The sequence below is a fragment of the Cervus elaphus genome, chromosome 27 (genome assembly GCF_910594005.1).
Source record: "Cervus elaphus chromosome 27, mCerEla1.1, whole genome shotgun sequence".
Classification (NCBI taxonomy): Eukaryota; Metazoa; Chordata; class Mammalia; order Artiodactyla; family Cervidae; genus Cervus; species Cervus elaphus.
Genome location: NC_057841.1, coordinates 62,365,890 through 62,384,690, shown reverse-complemented (window position 1 = coordinate 62,384,690; position 18,801 = coordinate 62,365,890). Strand labels below are relative to the sequence as shown.

Below are 18,801 nucleotides of genomic sequence, written 5' to 3'. Positions count from 1 at the left end.
TCCACTGGAGGAGGGAATGGAAACCACCCCAGTTATACTTGCCACAAAAATCTCATGAACTATGAGTTCATGAGTCAGAGTGCATGCTCTCAAATCCAAGTTCACGTGCCTGACTCAGAGGCCAGACAAACCAAACCCTTGGAGCTTGGAGCAGAAAAGGTTTACTGCGGGGTCAAGCAGAGAGGACGGATGGCTCACGCTCAAAACCCCAGCGCCCTGAGGGGCTGGGGGAGAAACTCTTACAGGCAAAACCTGGGGTGAGGGGTCTGACTTTCTTCGGACTGGTTGGTGGTGAGGTTACCTGCGGGCATTCAGGCACTCGTTGCTTGGCCTGAGGTCACCAGCCTCCACTGGGCAGGGGCCTGAGTGCCTACGGGAGGCTCAAGGCTGTTGTGTACGCGCCTTCTGGAGGGTCCGGGACCTGCCCCTCGGCTGCCTACTGTTTCCTAATTGTTCCTCCTTTGTTTCCGCATTCCCTCACTTCCTGAATCAGCCTTTTGGAACTCTGGAAGGTGTAGGAGGCTGAATGAAGCCAGCCTATTTTCTATAAACAGGAAACAGGGGAATGTGGAAAAGATTTGTACCTGGAGGGCTTCAAGGATTTCAAGCACAGAAAGTAAAAATGAGTCTAGTTGGAGAAATCTGAATGACCTTTAAAGGGACAGGGGTCAGGATGAGAAGCAGCAATGTAAATACCCTTCAATTCAGTTCAGTTCAGTCGCTCAGTCGTGTCTGACTCTTTGCGACCCCATGGACTGTAGCACGCCAGGCCTCCCTGTCCATCGCCAACTCCCGGAGCTCAAACTCATGTCTGTCGAGTCAGTGATGCCATCCAACCATCTCATCCTTTGTTGTCCCCTTCTCCTCCTGCCTTCAATCTTTCCCAGCATCAGGGTCTTTTCAAATGAGTCGGTTTTGGTTCTTTCCATCAGGTGGCCAAAGTATTGGAGTTTCAACTTCAGCATCAGTCCTTCCAATGAACCAGGACTGATCTTCTTTAGGATGGACTGGTTGGATCTCCTTGCAGTCCAAGGGACTCTCAAGAGTCTTCAACACCACAGTTCAAAAGCATCAATTCTTTGGCGCTCAGCTTTCTTTATAGTCCAACTCTCACATCCATACATGACCACTCGAAAAACCATAGCCTTGATTAGACGGACCTTTGTTGGCCAAGTAATGTCTCTGCTTTTGAATATGCTGTCTAGGCTGGTCATAACTTTTCTTCCAAGGAGCAAGTGTCTTTTAATTTCATGGCTGCAGTCACCATCTGCAGTGATTTTGGAGCCCCCCAAAATCAAGTCAGTCCCTGTTTCCCCTGTTTCCCCATCTATTTGCCATGAAGGGATGGGACCAGATGCCATGATCTTAGTTTTCTGAATGTCAACCTTTAAGCCAACTGAAAGGTCGGGTATGTTGAGACATGCCCCGAAAAAGTGCCGCAAGGCAAATTCCGGAGGCTGGCTAAACTTCTGGAGACCGACCCCTGCAGCCTGGTCCAATCATGTACCAACACGGAGCCCTCGGACACTGACCGCCGCTGTAGCCCGCGTTTTCTTCCTTATATGAAAAGACCTGGCTTGGATGCCGGTCCTGACTATAAAACCCCTCCCCACCCCTCATACCTCGCAGACTCCCTTTGTCTCCTCACTCACCCGCCCCCGGGAGTTCTGCCCAAGAGCGACCGCTCAATAAAGGCCTTTACCACCGGTCCTTAGAGGCGGCTTTTTTCCTCCCGCGGCGTTTTCTAACACCAACTTTTCCACTCTCCTCTTTCACTTTCATCAAGAGGCTCTTTTGTTCTTCACTTTCTGCCATAAGGGTGGTGTCATCTGCATATCTGGGGTTATTACTATTTCTCCCAGCAATCTTGATTCCAGCTTGTGCTTCATCCAGCCTGGCATTTCGCATGATGTACTCTGCATATAAGGGGGGTCAGAATGTTGCCAAAACCGTGACTCTCTGTGCACCAATACCAAGCAGAAATACAGAGAAAGAGTGGCTTTATTACTTTGCCAGGCAAAGTGGAAACACAGTTAGCTAGCACCTCAAGAACTTTGCCCCCTCCCTAGTGAGTAGAAAGAAGTTACATAGTCAGGCAGGGGTATGTGATAAGGATCAAGACAGTAACAGTCTCCATTTCTTCTTCTGTAAAGTTTCAAAAAGGTGGGGTTGCTGACAAGCTTCCCAGGTGGCGCTAGTGGTAAAGAACCTGCCTGCCAATGCAGGAGACATAAGAGAGGTGGATTTGACCCCCTGGGTCGGATAGACCCCCTTGGTGGAGGACATGGCGACCCACTCCAGAATTCTTGCCTGGAGAATCCCATGGACAGAGGAGCCTGGAGGGCTAGTCCATACTGTTGGGAAGAGTCGGACACGACTTGGCGGCTGAACAACAAAGGCATGCTTTCCTCCAGCAACCCTCCCAGCACACTGCACCCCCTGGGAAGAGAGGGAGGGAACAGCAGAGGAAATACATCGAAGCAAGAAGAGGCAGGAAGCAGGTGAAGAACGTCCTGTTTGGCATCATCCTGCACTGACCTCTAAAGGTCTGACCTTGAGAGACGCCATCGCTCCTCCTGACCACTAGAGGGAGCTCTGACTTGGTCCTCTGGCTCCAGGAGCAGAGAAACACGTTTGGTTCCTTTGAGTTTGAATGGCTGGGGCAGGAGGGGGCGAGACCAGAGCCTGCGGGAAGAAGAGGCTGGGGGGCCGGGTCTGGGCCTGTGGCGGGGGCAGGGGCACCAGACCAGCCCCGGGGGGGCGCAGGCAAGGACAGAGGAGCGAGTCCTGGGGGTCTGGGCTCGCTCTGGGCCCACAGGGCAAGGCCCTGGATCCAGGCCTGGGCCTTGGGAAAGGGTGGTGGGCCTTCTCTGCTCCCTTCTTCCTTCCGTCTCACTTTTGCAGCAACTGCAGCTGCAGCAGCAGGCTTAGCTGCCACATGTGAGGAGGAGCCAGATGGGTGCCGGGAACTTTGCAGCCTGAGAGAAGAAGAGACGGGGAAGGAGATGGGACCGGCCGGGATGGCGAGAGGAGAGCGCGCGTGGAGGGAGAGCGCGCAGGGCCGGTGCTGGGGGTCGGGGGGAGGGGCTGCACTCCCGAGCCTTTGCTGGCCGCCCCAGCCCGCCGGGCAGTGAGGAGTGTCCCACGTCGATGGCACGAGGACCGGGGTCCGGTTTATAATGACTTCCCTCTGCCGTGCCTGCAGCAGACACATCAGTGACTCCCTGGAGGGAGTGACGATCCTACTCAACCCCAGCCCGTAAACAGGACGTCCCCGTATCTGCCTGCAATGCAGGAGACCCGGGTTCGATCCCCAGGTTGGGAAGATCCCCTGGAGAAGGGAATGGAAACCCTCCCCAGGATTCTTGCCTGGAGAATCCCATGGACAGAGGAGTCTGGCGGGCTACAGTCCATGGGGGTAGCAAAGGGTCGGACACGACTGAGCAACTAACATACAACCTGTAAATATGAGGAGAAAGCAGCAGATACTGCGGGTGAGGAGGGGGTCCAGAGGCCCATGTTGTTATTGTCAGCTGGCACTCAGTCAGGACACTGAAATGGCCATTATCCAGATACATTGGCGGCTGCCTGTAGCTGTTGACTATCACCCCTGCTAACGGCCATGTAATTCTAGCCAGCAGTTTTGTAATGTGTATTGTACATATTAAAGATGAGGTTAAGCAAAAAGATGGCTTTGTTCAACCCATTTCCACTTTTAGAAAAGCAGAGTCTGGATATGGTTCCTATGAAATCTTTTGGAGTTTCCAGGATACTTCGCAGTCATTTCGTTCCAGATGAGGCCTCCTAGTCCACAGATAATACCTAGTTCTACATAAGTAAAGATCAGACAGTGTTTCAAATATAGCAGCTCTCTCAGACAACACCTTACTGGTGTAGTTAGTCTGTTGAGATTGGTTTACGTAGACCCCCTAAATAAAAATCAGTCCTGAAATGTGCACTGTCTAACAATCTTTAACGATCAACTGTCTTAGACTATATGTACTTGAAGACTGTTTTCTGCACGTTTAAAAAGACTGTATACTTTAAGGTGGCGAGAATCACACAAGGGAAAAGTAAATTTGCAAATTCAGAAGGAAACACTCACTTTCTCCTGGGTGTTTCTCCTTCCCTCTCAGTAGAACGCCTCACTCTGACACTTCTGGTTGCCAAACGTGTGGCCTTTTTTTCTCCAAGACAAGTAATTCTCTGTGACATCAGCTGAGCATCCTATAGTTTAGCTCAGTTCTGACATATCTACCTGAAGATAATGTCAGATCCCTGAAGTGACGGGATTCAGTCCTAGGGGACTGCACCCCCTCCCAACTTCAGAAGCCAATCGCAGGCCCAGATTGTTGCCTGTGCTTCCCACCCTGCGGCTACAAGTCAGAGATTCCCTCCTTGGGTTTGATTCATTTGCTAGAGCAACTCACAGAACTCAGGGGCACCGTTTACTGTTTACCAGTTTATTATAAAAGAATAGAGAAAAGGAAACAGACATTCGAATGGAAGACGCGCAGAGGACACGGCAGGAGGGAAGGGGCGGAGCGCCCACGCCCCCTCCAGGCCCGCCCCTCTCCACGTGCTCACCAGCTCGCAAGCTCTCTGAACCCTGGGCTTTGGGGATTGTGCGGAGGATTCATCACACAGGCATGATCCATCCATAACGGCATTACCAGCCTCTCTCCCAAAGTTCTTTGGGGTACAAGGAGTAGGACTGAAAATTCCAGGCTTCTGATCGTGTCTTGGTCTTTGTGATAACCAGCCCTAATCCAGGAGCCCACCCAGGCCATCTTATTAGAACAAAAGACACTTCTGTCACCGTGATATCAGAAACCAGCACCGAAAGACCAAATGTTAGACCACAAGATGTTCCCGGCGTTCGTATCACTTGGGAGCTCTGTGCCAGGAACTAGGGGCAGAGACCAATATATACCTTTCCCTGGTATTTCATCCAAGTCAATTTGCTTTAATCAGTGATTAGGAAGGATGATGATGTGTTTGGTTCGACATGCCTCTTCTGGTTATTTACAGCACATGAAAGCTGTCTGAATGTGGCTCCTACCTCACTGTTTTGAAACAACGTTAGGTATAATTTATGCACCATAAAATCCGCTTGTTTTAAGTGTACAGCTATCACCATAGTTCAGTTTCAAGATGCGATTTTAATATGTAAAACTCAGCCATGTTAAACAAAAACCTCACCCTCACTGTTGGTCTGGATTGGGATCTTTAGGGGCAGTCAGCACCCGGGAGGGTCTGCTCATTTCCCTGTGCTAGTTTCATCTCTGCCTCCCTCCTAGAACGTCAGGCGCTCAGGGAACAAGCTGAAATATAATCTCTGCCCTCGAAGATCAGGAAGACAGTCATGAAAAGGGATGAAAAAAGATTATCGCATTGTTTGTGGAAGTATCTTCCTGATAGAAAGGCTGTCCTGGGAATCACGCGGCCACATTTATCTCAGCCCCACCTCATGTTCTCGGAGATTTAAGGGTTCAGCTCAATAAACATTTATTGGATATCTGTACTTGATGCTGTGGGTACAAAGATGAACAACTCATCCCTGCCTGGATTTTAGCAGTGGTAATTCAGCCTCAGGTGACTAAGCATCAGTGTTATTCGTTTGACCTTGTAACCCAGTCCCAGTATTTCAACCTCCACCCAGGGGAGTGGGGTGGCGGGCAGGTTACAGCCCCCTTCCTGCACCCCGTCTGATAACAGGAAATCTTTGCTCAGATCCCTCCTCAAAAGCATCTTCTTGGGGGCCCCTTGTGGCTGCCAAACTAAAATTTCAGCTTTCACCCAAAGAAAATCTCCATGCCCCTTCTCGCTTGATTCCCTCCTGCTTTTCACTCCCCAGCACATTATTTCTTGTACTCGTTTATTATCTTGTGTGTTCTCGGCTTCCTCCATCAGAATGTAAGTTCTGTGAGGGTAGGGGTTTGGGTCTGTTTCCTTCTGTGTCTTGACGTGAGGGCTGGGCTCTGGGTACAAAGGCCATCCACCAGGAACATCTGTTAGTGAACCCGGGAATGTCTGGTCCTTACCTGACTCCCCAGAGCCAGGGCCTCATCCTGATAACCGCGGATCTTCAAGGCCTGGCATCTTGAAGACCCTGATCACATCTCACTCCCACACATGGGCAGTGCCTCAGTCTGGGGTGTGATGCCTTCCTGAAGCTTCGACCACGCTGCCTGCCGGCTTCTGGCTCTGAACCCTGCCTGCTCCGAGCTGGTTTGCTCCTGCAAGCGTCTCACTGAAGAATCCTCTCTGACATGTAGTTGCCTGTGTCTCCCCTGCCCTGGCGCTGGCCCCCAACTAATCTTAAGACCGGCCTATCCCAGTCTGCCCATGGTTAATTAACCCTCCCTGCATGACGGCTCTGCGAGGTTGGACAGGAGGCAGAACACCCAGGATGCGGCGTGAAATCCAAAGACCAGCCGCTGGGAATGCATGAGGAAGGGTGGGGGAGTTTACTGTACAATGGGCTGAAGGCTTGACTCCTCCCAAAGGATTGTTTGGAAAGCAGCTGAAAAGAAAGATTTCAAACATTTTGGAAGAATTACCCACCCCTGAAAGTAGCTTCTTCAACATAGCCTTTAATGTCGCTTTTGTATAACGATATTTCTGGGCTGAATTTTTCTAGTAAAATCTTGCTGTGTTGTCACTCACCATCCTATTGGAAGCTGCTGGTTAGCAGAGCTTTCAATATGCTCATTAGCGTCTCATTAAAGAGACAAAAACAAGGACAAAAAATGTGTTTTCAGGCTCCTAAAGTTGAGCCTGGAAATAAAGACTCCTGAAGCTTTCTACTTTGAGAATATACGTCTGCTCTTAGAACAGACACAACGCTTTCACTCCTGCCAGGTGTACAACAGAGAATATAACTTCAGGGAACAAAAGGACGTGGGTCAGCCGGGGGAACGTTTTAATTGGGATCCTAGAGTGGCCTGACACCGGTGGAGCTTTATGCTTCTCGGTGACCGATTTCTGTACGTGCTGAGTGACCGTACATTTGGAAACACTATTAACAGATTTTATTTGAGTGACAAGACAAGCAGGGTCTGTTAAGCGCATTGTAAATTTTAGTAGGTCACATAGGGTGCTTCGCAGGCTGTCCATTTCACCATCTTGGCAGAAGCACTTCAATGAGATGTGGGAGAGGTCCTTGCCCGCTGGGCAAGACAGTGGGACACAGAGACAGCTCCATTCCAGCAGCCGGCAAATCCAGCAAGCCGGCTTCGCTGGAGGACTAGGGAGCACCCCGCTGAAGCCTGGTGAGGGAGATCTAGGAAAGCTGGCAGGCTTCACTTTACCAGAGTCACGGAATAGACTTCGGGATTTCCAGGCTGTGTAGACGTCTCTCCCAGCGACCTTCCTCCTCCGTTCTCCTATTCTGAAATCAACATCAGAGGCACTCCTCGATTTTCTTAGAGGAACTAGACATGCGAAGCTTGTCCCTAAGGTAGGAGTTAGGTTTCGAGGTGGAGAAATAGGGCGGACCCCCAGGCCCCAGGTCCCGCTGGTTCCTACGGCCCTAGGAAGTGCCCCTCCCGCTACCCCCGCCCCGAATCCTGGGGAGCCAGGTGGCGGGTGTCATTCCGGCTCCTGTGGCCGCACCCTCTCCTCCACCAAAGCAAGAGCCCGCCCTGCCTGGGCCACAGAAACCCGCAGGGGCGGCCGGAGAGGACCAGAACCGACGCGGATCCCGACGCGCAGCTTCTGGAAACGTGACGGTCTCCCGCCCCGCGCGGTCCGGGCCCGCGCCGCGGACCGGCCCCCGCCGCTTCGCCCCGCCCCGCCCCGGCCCGCCCCCGCCGGCGGAGCCCGGCCTCCTTCACACCTGACTCGGGCCAGCCCGGGTCCCGCGCGCGCAGAGAAGGGACCACGACGCGTCCCCGCCGAGGTTGGGCCCCTGGGCTGCGGCGCGGGAGGGCGGGCAGCTCTTCAGCCCGGGGGTGGTCGGCGATTCCGGACAGACGGACGGTGCGGACCCGCGGGGGTGGGGCCGCCGGGGAGGGGCGGCGCCGCGGGGAGCGAGCCGGCCTCCGGGTGTTGGAGCCCGGGCGGGGACGCCACACGCTCCGGCTCGGAGCCGAGCGCTGGCGGCGGTGTCCGGCTCGGAGCGCGGAGGACGGCCCCGGCAGGTGGGGCGCCTCCCGAGGGGCCGTGCCGGGAGCGGGGGCTGCGGGCACCGCCGCCGCGCCCCCCGAGCCCGCCCCGCACTCGAGGCGCGCGTCCGGCCGAGCGGGGGGCGGGCGCGCGGGGACCCGGGCGATGCTGCCGCCGCCGCCGCCTCTGAGGGAGCTCCCGAGCCCGCCGGGGGAAAGGTCGGTGAGTTTCGGTTTGTTCCTCCGCTCTGTCCCTCCGGGGTCGCGGGCGGCGAGGGGAGCGCCAGGGGATGTCTGCGCCCTCTCAGCGGCCGCCCCCGGAGCTGGGCCAGCGGGAGCGGGGAGGCGCCTCCGGGGACGCGGTGGGGACGCCTTCTGGACCCTGGAGTGGGGGGCAGAGCCGCGGGGCGCGGGGGAGGTGGCCCCCGGAGTGCGCTTCTCCGAGCGCGGGCGGAGTCGGGCCAGCAGCCGGGGCGGGGAGCGGCGCGCCCGGCGGCTCCGCTGAGTCCTCGGATGCCCTCTGGAGCCCTGGTCCCGGGAGTTGATCTCGGGCCCGCGCCGCGCGGCCCTGGAGTGCACGTGCCTGTGCGCGCGCCCCGGCTGCGCCTTGACCCCGCGCCCCCCGGGGATGCGCCCCTGGGGCGTCTTTGTCGAGCGCCTTGCCAGCCCCCTGAAGTTGTCCCTGCGGATTCGGCCCCACCCGGGAAGAGAGGCGGCGGGGGAAGGCCAGATGTTAGGGGTCTTTTGTGCTGACCCCGCGCCCGGAGCGCTCGCTCCGGGAAGGGCGGCTGCATGACAAAGGCGGCCGGACCCGCGGGGCGCTGCTCGGGAGGCGGCCGGCGCCCCTCCCGCCGAGGGTGGGCGTGGGGCGGGGAGCGCCGCCCGGGGTGGAGAGAGGAGAGAACCAGAGCGAGCAGTGGGACAGTGACCTGGGGAGGCGGTGGACCCGGCGCGGGGAAGGATGCTCGCGCCGCGGCGCTGGTGTCGGCCTGGGCGGGGGGCGGCGTGCCCCGCGTCCCCGCGTCACCGGGTTAACCTAGGGTATTTCGCCCGTGCTCCACGATGCTGTTCTGCGCCTTCTCTTATTTTTCTTTCTGAGGGGTTATCGTTGCTAGTTGACGCTCTGTCCCCGGAGGATAACTTAGGGGCGGGGGAGACTGCAGAGGACCGGGGGGCGGTGGTCACTGACCCTGTAAAGACAATTACGACGCGCTACGCCCCCTCGGCGGCCCGGCCCGCCACACCCCCGTCTCCTGCCCCGGCCCGGGGCCCCGCTCCGCCGCCCTGCCCGGGAGGACGCTTGCGTTTCTTTGCTGCGCGTGTCTAACCCTTACTGCGTGTATTTCACTGCAGGCTGAACGAAGCTTGGGCTCACTTGTGCTTCCTGCTTGTCAGCCTCTTGCCTCCCAAACGCGTGCCATTTCCACTTGATGTCATCACGCAGAAGGGGGTGAGAGGGGCTCGGGGACGGATGCAGGTAAACCCCGATAATCCGGGTAGGCGCCTGGGTGTCCCCGGGTCGTTTGGGTCAGCGGGGTCTGCAAGGGGGAGGCTTGGGTGGTTTCCGCGTCACACCATCCATTCCTGTCTGTGTGGAGGAGAGGGCACCGCCGAAACTCCTGGTCCAGAGAAAGAAATTGCAAATGACTTTAAACCTTCCTTTTGAAGAAGTCATTGAGGGCAGGCTGCCTTTTGAGTTGTATAAATTCCACCGGGTTCCCTTTAGGGCAATTTTGATGTAATCGGCAGTTGTATGGGAATGTGGGGTTTGAATATGTCTGCTTTCCTACCGGTAGAAATACATTTTGGCCTCAGTCTGTAAATGGAATATCATGTGTTGAAAAGGTATCATTGTAAGGCTGATTATAAATCTGACCAGTGCTCAGTTAGGGCATTGGTCACATGTAGTAACCTTCTTATGAAATGCTATCTCTTCCCCCATCTCTTCATTGTAAAAATATTTGCAACAGCAGGAGGGATATGCCAGCAGTTAAGTTCCTGGGAGGTGGGTGGGAGGGCTGTTGGGAGAGCAGAAAGAGAAGGGGAAATGGAGCTTCAGCGAAGTTTCGGTTTATGTAGCCGTGAACCATTAGGCCCTCAGTCTGCGTTTTATCTTTAGGTTGTTGGTTCTTTTCCAAAAACCGTGGCCTGTTCTTTTCTTCCCAAGGATAGTTCTGTTTTGATGGCAGCATAACCAGACCTGGGGTTATCTTGATAAGGCTCTGTGAAAGCCTCACCTTCAGACGGCTCAGGACACCTTGGTGTGGGTATTGTGTCCTGGAGGGCACAGTGCGGGCGTCCTCCGTGAGAAGCAGGGAAGAAGAATGGATAGGAGTGGATCAAGGTTTCCTCTGTAGGCAGAAGGGATGGCGCGGACCGGAGGCCTGTGTGCTGTCTCTTACACTGCAGTCCCCGCAAGACATCTGGGGCACATTCTACCTTCACCTTTCCCTCACCCAAATCCCCCCCAAAATAGAATTTAAACACCTCAAAGATCTGTCATTGCCCTCTAGGGTAGGTTTGTTTGGAAAGGTGACTTCAGAAGATGTCAGTGATGCTGGCATTTTTTTCTTCTACTCACAGCATTCATGTGTCTCTGGGAAAAGTAGATGAGTTTCCAGCCTGTCCCAGCTGAAACAGAGACCTACGCTTTGGAAAGATCAGAGGTGTAGTGGGGCTAGGGCAGAGGTATTTTGACAAGTGATTTTGATGTCAGCAATAATGCAGGCTGTGTGCTCAAGAGGAAAAGCCACGTGATGGGATAATATAGAGTGTAATAATGCAATAGAAACAAAGGGTGTGGCTTTTTTTTTTTTAATAGAAAAAATAAATACCTCACAACATAAAATTCCACATGGGAAAAACAGCTGCCTGCACATGTAAACGCAAGTCCAAGAACAAAGAGCGCCATGGCTCAGGGTTGGCGTTCATGGTGGTTTTCAGCTGAGTCTGGTAATAATTCCTAGTCAAGCATCACCTTGATGTTTAACTTGTCCTTTTAAGTGCAAGCTCCCCGCTCCCAGATGTGGGCAGTGGTGCATCTTAGTTTTTTGGTTGGAGGAACCCTAGAGGTTATGAGACTGACTTTGGCCTGCAGAGCTGAGTTATTCCTACAGTGTTACTTATTTCATTTGGGAGATGTTTATCGAGTACCTGATGGGTCCTGGGCTTGGTGACAGCTGTCAAGGGCCGGCCTGGGGTGGGGTGTGGAGACGCAAAAGCGAACCACCTCCAGGGAGCTTTCGGGGTGACGAAGAGCTGCAGACCTGACTCTCAGCTCAGGGGATGTTAGAGAGGGGGGAACAGAGCGGGGTCCTGGGCCTCTGAGGAGGCTGCGCGTGTGGTCACTCAGCCTCTGTCTGAGTGTTTCTTCATGAGGGTGCTCACTGCTTCACACGAGACTGGGCCTGTGGTTGGAAGGGGACCTTTTCTTTATAGTGTTCCAGCGCCTCAGCTGAATTCCGTGCGGAGGGTTGAATCTCCCCCTTGTTGATGGCCTTTCTGTTTTCATCCCTTGCTCTCTCAGAGACTGTGAGCTGCCAGTCTGCACTGTTGGCACCCTCTTCATTTCAAGGTGTTAATTTGGGCCCTGCTGCACTTGAATTTTGAAGTAAATTCCGCTTTTCTGTCTTAGAAAATGGGTGGCAGGGGGACGGTGGAAGGTTTCGGTCTTTTTTAAGCAGCGAGGTACCAGCAAGATTGGTTGGGTCGTCCGGCCGTGACAGGTGACTTCCGGATCTCAGTGGCTGAACACGGCTTCTTTCCGTCCCACGCTGCATGTCCAGCACGCTCAGCAGCTGGGCCTGCTCTTGGTACTCACTCGACCCAGCATCACGGGGCGCAGTCCTGACGGGGGTCTAGATGAAAGGTCCCTGCGACGGGGCTGGGAACCCTGGAGATCTCGCTCCGACCAGGACATGGTCTGACCTGGAAGTGACTTGACTCTGCTTCAGCGGACTCGTCCCGTGACCCCGTTTAACTGTAACCTGCTGTTCCTTGCACTGAACAGGGGGAAACGGTCTAGGTGAGCAGCACCAACGACCTTACACACGTGGCCCAGCCTCGTGTGTTCCTGCAGGGTCTCGGGGAGTGCGCTGAGAGTTACATGAGTGTGGACTGAATGAACAAAGGGGATGTCTCTTAAAGAATCTGATCCTACTCTAACCTACTTTTAGTAATATCTTGATGTTCTGTTTGCTAGTAGGATTGCACCTTGGTCATCAAATGCCAAAGTAACAATTGTTTTCTCTTTTTGCCCGCTCTGAGTCGTGATTTATTCTGACGTGATGGGCCAGGAGGTGTTCCCAAGGCCGGTTCCGGAAGGTTTCTGTGCTGAGTGTTATGTAACAGAGAGGTGTAGCTCACAGACTCCCTCTCCCTCGCCATCTGCCTCTTGTCTAAGCCTTCCTGAGCTTGTTTGGAGCAGCTGAGGGTCGAAAAAGAGCAAGAGTGGGCCTGGCGTCACCCAGGGTGGGGCTCTGGCAGCGAGGGGTCTCCGGCAGCGAAGGCTGCAACAGAGAAGACCTCAAGGGGTGGGGGGCATGTGGGGTAGCCGTGGGTCACCTCCAACTGCATTGATATTTAGAAGAACGAATTTGGTTAGGAGGCATTTCCTGGTCACAGGGCTGATAGAGCAACACAGGAGAGTTCTGGGACATTTAGACTTGCGTCAGCAACTTCGCTGACTGTGAGGATGGTGAGTTTTTAAGTCTCCCTGGCTCCACCCTCCTTAAAGACCACTGGGCGCTGGGGAACGGGCCTTGTGAGGGGCTGCGGGCTAAGCAGCTGCTGGCGGGTTGAGATTTTGCTGTGCGGAGTGCTGCTCCCTCAAGTATCTTTGCTGCGATAAAGGAATTCATCGGTTAGAATGTCTAGGGTTTGACATGTCCCTTTAGCATAAGGAGACTTCCCTGGTGGCTCAGATGGTAAAAGCATCTGCCTACAATGCAGGAGACCTGGGTTCGATCCCTGGCTTGCGAAGATCCCCTGGAGAAGGAAATGGCAACCCACTCCAGTATTCTTGCCTGGAAAATCCCATGGATGGAGGAGCCTGGTAGGCTACAGTCCATGGGGTCGCCAAGAGTCGGACACGACTGAGCGACTTCACTTTCACTTTAGCGTGAGTATGGAACTGCATAAGATAGTGCTGCTTCTGGTCAGTGATCACGTGGCTGAGGTTGTCTTTACAGACGGCTCTCTATAGATGTGCTGCTGTCCGTGAGTTGCAAAGAGTCGGATGTGACTGAACAAAAACGACTTTGCAGACAAGTGCTATGGTAAACTGGCCGCTGGCCCCTGACTCACAGTGACTTTCAGCGTTGACTGAAAGTCCAGAGGTTGCTCTCCAGTCCAGCTCCCTTGAAGGACAAAGGAGCGCACCCACCGGGGCTCAGACGTGGAGATGAGAGGTGAGAAACCCATGGGATATCCAGGTGCAGATTCACCCGAGACCCCCAGGACCCAGCAAAGGGCGAGGTGCAGAGTGAGCCGGGGGGGGAGTGAAGCCCTGGGAACCGGTCTGGAAAGGTCTCTGGGAAGCTCTGAAATACATGTCTCTATCATGTTTGGCCTCTGAGTTCCTACTGTTTTACTTTCACCATGAAGTCAGCCATTCAGGCCGAAGACGCTGGTGGAGGGCACGTGGCTGCCAGCATGGTGGGTCTCTGTGTCGTGGAAGCTGGAAGGGAGGAGGTGCTGGGGTTCGGGACCCTTCTTCAGGGCTTTGGGAGCCGCACCGTGTATTCCAGGATGAAATAAGCACTTGTTATGTGGTTTAGGGTTTTCTTTTTCCAGTTGACTTACTGTCATTTTTAAGGACGGAGTCATCCTCTGTAGATGGGACTTGCATTTCCTTTGGTTAGTTATTGAGGCCTGGGATTTCCTGGTGGAGCCCTGATGTGTCTGCCGCGCCTTGGAGCACATTCTTTGTGGAGGTGTGTGTGTGTGTGTGTGTGTGTGTGTGCGTGTGTGTGTGTTGGGGTGGCAGGGCTGGGGGATGTCTGTGGTCTGCTGGGAGTGCAGGGCTGAGTGGAAAGGATGCCTTATTTTCCACTTGATTTATAAATCCCTGCACGGGTGAAGCTCATTGCCACATCCTGCGTGTTAAAGGTTATCCTGACATCACATGGGATTCCTGGGGGAGCAGGCTTCAGGCAAGGAAGGGGACGATTAGATGCAGATGGGCTGCTGGTGGGACGAAGTCGTGATGAAATGGAATCTCTGGACACTGTGTTCCGTGCTTGCCTTGTCTCTTTCTACGACCCCCGCCCATCCCCATCTTATTCCTACCTACCAAGGGAAATGTAACTTTTCTGCCTCACTTTACGTTAATAAATCCAGATAACCACACATCATGTACTCCTCACTGAGGTTCTATGAGAACTGATGAGATTTTGGTAAAAGCTTTGAGAGATACTGTGTAAATATATGCTGTGCAAGTAGGGACCATGGTTATTGGCGTTGGTGTTCTGCTTTTTAACAGATGAACTGGGCATCTTTAGTGACAATTCCCACATCTCCCTTGATTTCTCCCTCCTAGCTGAGAACTCTCACACCTGGCTTTCCCACCCCCAACTTCCTGTCCAACTTTGACTTTTGCTCTGCCTGGCTTGAAAACACCACATTGACTGGAATGGTTAGCCTACTAGTCCCCCAAAATGCTTTCCATAGCCTATTTCTTAATTCTGGAATATTCTGTGGCCTGCAACGTCCTCTCCCACATGATACCCAGTCATTAAAGGTGACTCAGCTCTTAATTCTCCTAAAAAGTTTAACTCCATCATTTTAGTTCATAGTGATCCTTGACTTCCTCCAGCATTCTTTGGAAAAATTGCCTGTCTCTCATTTCACTCAATATTCATTCATTCATTCTACAAAGGGCACTCTGAAGTGTCTTTTTCTTTCTGTTTAATTGCAGAGAACAGAAGCCCGCTCAAGCTGGTTTATATAATGGGAGATGTGCTGAAAAGATGTCCCAGGGTGTCTTTTGTCATCAGACCACATATCACAAGTCATTGCTCAGCTGGGGGAGAAGGGTTAGGGGTACAGTTCTTTCCAAGGGGTCTGAGGGCTGGCACGTGCAGAGATGGAGACAGCAGAATCTCAGTTCTCTTATAATTTCCTTGAAGATGCAGACTAGATGAAGTTTGACCCTATTTTGTATTGCCCACCAAGTTTGAACAAAGTAAGGGCTCAATAAATACTAAATCATTGGTAACAGAGAAACGACTTTGACTTACTGGGATAAGGGAGTTGTAGATGCTTTTGGCCTGTAGAATTAAACGAAGTTAAGAAGAGAGACCCTCATTTTTAAGCGCTTCCCCAGCCAGCACTGACAATGAGGAAGTGTTGGGTTGGGTTAGAGCTGCCAGCGTGCAGTGTGTGTGTCCCAGTGGTCGGGAGGTGAACCTTCTCACAGAGAGTCATCATTCCAACAAGATAAATTGTCGTTGGTGGCCTGTTTTTCAACTTGAATTGGCCTGTTTCTTGCAAAACAACAATAAAACAAACCAAAACCCCCTCTTCTTGGTGACGTACAGTCATAAGCATTAGACCTCAACACCCTCGCAGGCTGGTCCACAGCCTCAAGGAGGAGACTGGGTTTGGGTTTGACACGAGTGGGTGACCCTTGCCCACAGCTGGCTACTCCACCTGCCTCCTGGTTCACTTGTGGCCATAAGCGCCTTTGGGAGAAGCGTCTGGTTTCCCTCACCTCTTTAGATTTTGGAATACTCATTCACTTGATAGGAATGCTTGATCATTATGGATAGTGTTATTGTGAAAGAGGAAATGTGTTCAGCTGCTTGGAGAAAATGGCCAGGAATACATTAACATTAACATAGTGTTCTCCGTTTGACGGATAATGAATGGAATGGAGATAAATGTCTCAAAACCGAAGTGCTTAGTGTGATGTTCTTCTGCAGTTGTGTTGCTCTGTAGGCTTGCAGACTGCTTCCTTTGAGGTGAAATGAGATTAAACGTGGTTGGCGATCGTGAGGATAGATCTCTGTTACTTGTTTAGAGAATTGTCCCCTTTGTTGTATGAGCCATGAGGATAACCATCATTTTAAGTGAGTGATAGCTAACTCAGCCACGCAGTAGGGAGCCCTCAGTGACTGGGAGGAGGGCCTGTCCATCTCCTCCTGCTCCATCACACTCCACCTTTAGAAGCTTCAGGTAGGAGTCCATCTAGTCACCTATGGCGGTGGGTTAAGTAGCCTTGGAAACACTGAGCATCAATAACTGAAACCTTATGTTAGAGATGCAGTTGTATTTATTAAATTTATCCAAATATTGAGTGTCTGCTGCTTGCCGGGCACAGTGCTGCTCAATTCTCACTGAAATGCTAACCTTGCTGTAGCTTAATGTATGAGCTTAACTCATAGCCGATTTGGTTTTCGGCCCTTTTTTCCCCCTTGGAATGGCAAAACTAAAAGTGGAGAGAATAAAAGAAATGTATCTGGTACTCTCCTCTCGCAGTTCTTGGTCTGTTACTATATATATATATATATATATATATATATATATATATATGCCCACCTTACTTGAACCTAATTCAGTTGAAGTGTTGAAAACATGGAGCTTTTGAAGCAAGATAGTTTGGGTTCAAATATGAACTCTGCCATGATGACCTTGAGCCTTGGTTTCTTCACCTAGAAAACCGAGGTCCGTCAGCCTCATTGAGTTACCGTGAGTATAAAAAGTTCCCATAAAGTGCTCAGTGTGTTGTCAGAGCACTGCGCGGTGTGGCGGCTGTCAGTAAGGTCTGTTCTGTTCAGTATTTACCACCCCAGTCTCGGTGCTGGATTCCAGAAATCTTGGGATGAATAGTTACGGTATAAACTCAAGGAGCTCTGAAGCTAGCCAGGGAAAAACCCGCATCCCTGTAACTACAGCCTTCAGTATTTACGTGAGGATTTCTTGTGTATGTCGTGTGGTTGGAGTCCTGTCATTGGAAGGTCTTTGTAAAGCTTTGCTTAAATGGCGTGGTGTTTAAGATGATAGACCTTCTCAGGAGGATGAGAAGGTGGATAGACCTTCTCAGGAGGATGCTAAGGAAGCCGCGAGGACCTGAGATGGCTCACAGCTTTCCCTAGGGCCCCAGATGAACGCCTGTCCCCGCCGGGCTCGCTCAGGCGTAACGTCTGCGCCTGCCTTTGCTGGGGTGTGCTTTCTTAGGGGTAGGGAGACCCACCGACTCGGTCGTCCAGGACAAAGAGGGTACTTGGGTGGAAGGACTTGCATTTTAAAAACCAGAAGAGTCCCAGGAAACCTGGTTACCCTGCTTCGGGGTCCTGCCCCTGTGCCATGGTGGCTGTTTGCGTCCTGAAGCAGGCTTTGTAGGTCTTTCACGTCGTTAGGGACACGGCCATCAGAAGGGAATGGGCAGGAGAGAACCGGGCGGGGAAGGATGGAGAAAGCCGCGTGGCTGGTCAGCCTCTTTATTTAAGCATCTGCTTTTGGGTGGAATCTTTGTTAGCATTAGTATTACTTTAAAGAAGAGAGCGCTTTAATAAAGCCACAAAAGCTGGACAGTGTAAACTGGAAAGTTAATGAAATCTTTAAAAAGTTCCCCTTGGACAGTGGTGTTTGCTATGTGCCTGGTAGGGCTGTTGCCCAGAGCTTGGTACATAGAAGACGTTCAGTAAGTACTTGTTGCAGGAATGCTACAATCAGTGTAATCTTCAGAAACAGCTTTGAGAGCTGGGTTCCAGTTCAAGCTGGATTTGAGTCTGGGCCCTAACTTGAAAATGTACACGCCGAGATCCGCTCTGGCTTCCTTATCACGCTGATATCCGACTGCATTTGTTATTATCGAGGAGCTTAGGCGCTTCTCAACCTGTCTCTTTTTCTTCTTGGTGGAAACGCCGGCCACCGGCAGATGAGTTGCCTTGTCTTTTGTTGCAGCGGGCATGCTTCTGGAGCGTGCCCGTCGTGCACACGTGATGGTGGAGTGGGCTGTGATGGGGCATTTGTGTACACAGTACTTTCCTCCCAGGGGTTGGGAGGGATTTCCTGCTGAGTCTGTTAATTCCAAGCGGGGGTTGGCAGGGGACCACACCTGGCCCCGTGAGCCTGGGTGGCAGCGTCCAGAGCTGGGCTTCCGTTGGCCGGCGTTCCCGCTTTTGGAATCTTCACTACTAATTTGGAGGGTTGGTTGGTGGCAACCTGATCAGGCTCTTAGGTAAGCCGTAGATTTTTCTAGTCTTTAGCTGCGGCTTCAAGTGATAATCCTTTGTTTTCTGTTTCTTCTTGAGAAGTGTTAGTTAGCTGTTTATCTGGGGATGTTAGGACCTGCAACGAACTGCCAGAAACAGTAATTAGTTTGCTGGTTGCCAGTTGTGTAAATCTCATGCGCAGAGCACCCAAGGGCAATTGTCAGACGTTTACATCACCTTCCCATCAGACTCCCGTTTCATCATCGTGTACACTGAGAGCTCATATCCCTCATGTTCCTGATAAGACAGATTTCTTCATGGTCTCTTACTTCACCTAAGAAGAAGGTAAGCAGTTTATCTGTGGAAGAGGAATCTTTTGGAAACAGAATTCATTGACTAAAATTGTGTTTATTTCTACACACAAAATGCTGAATATTAGTTCAGACAGTTAGTGTTTCATTGCAGAATCCATAGTTTACTTTTTTTTCCCTAACAGTGGAGTCAGAGCTCTCAAAAGTTAATTGTTCATACACTTT

The 18,801-nt window shown here is 52.3% G+C and overlaps 1 protein-coding gene across 7 annotated transcripts in view; it reads left to right on the top strand.

Annotated features, from left to right (window-relative positions):
- Positions 1 to 7,677: 7,677 nt before the first annotated feature.
- RNF152 (ring finger protein 152) overlaps positions 7,678 to 18,801 on the top strand; it is a 75,870-nt gene continuing 64,746 nt past the window's right edge. Inside the window, exons 1-2 of one of the 7 annotated variants that reach the window (XM_043888897.1) lie at positions 8,018 to 8,331; positions 9,462 to 9,585. The gene's annotated coding sequence lies outside the window, so the exon portion shown is untranslated. Of the gene's footprint in view, positions 7,904 to 8,017; positions 8,332 to 9,041; positions 9,150 to 9,461; positions 9,586 to 13,146; positions 13,517 to 15,839; positions 18,611 to 18,801 lie in introns of those variants that run through there. The other 6 variants (XM_043888898.1, XM_043888896.1, XM_043888895.1 and 3 more) reach the window with 6 other exon arrangements.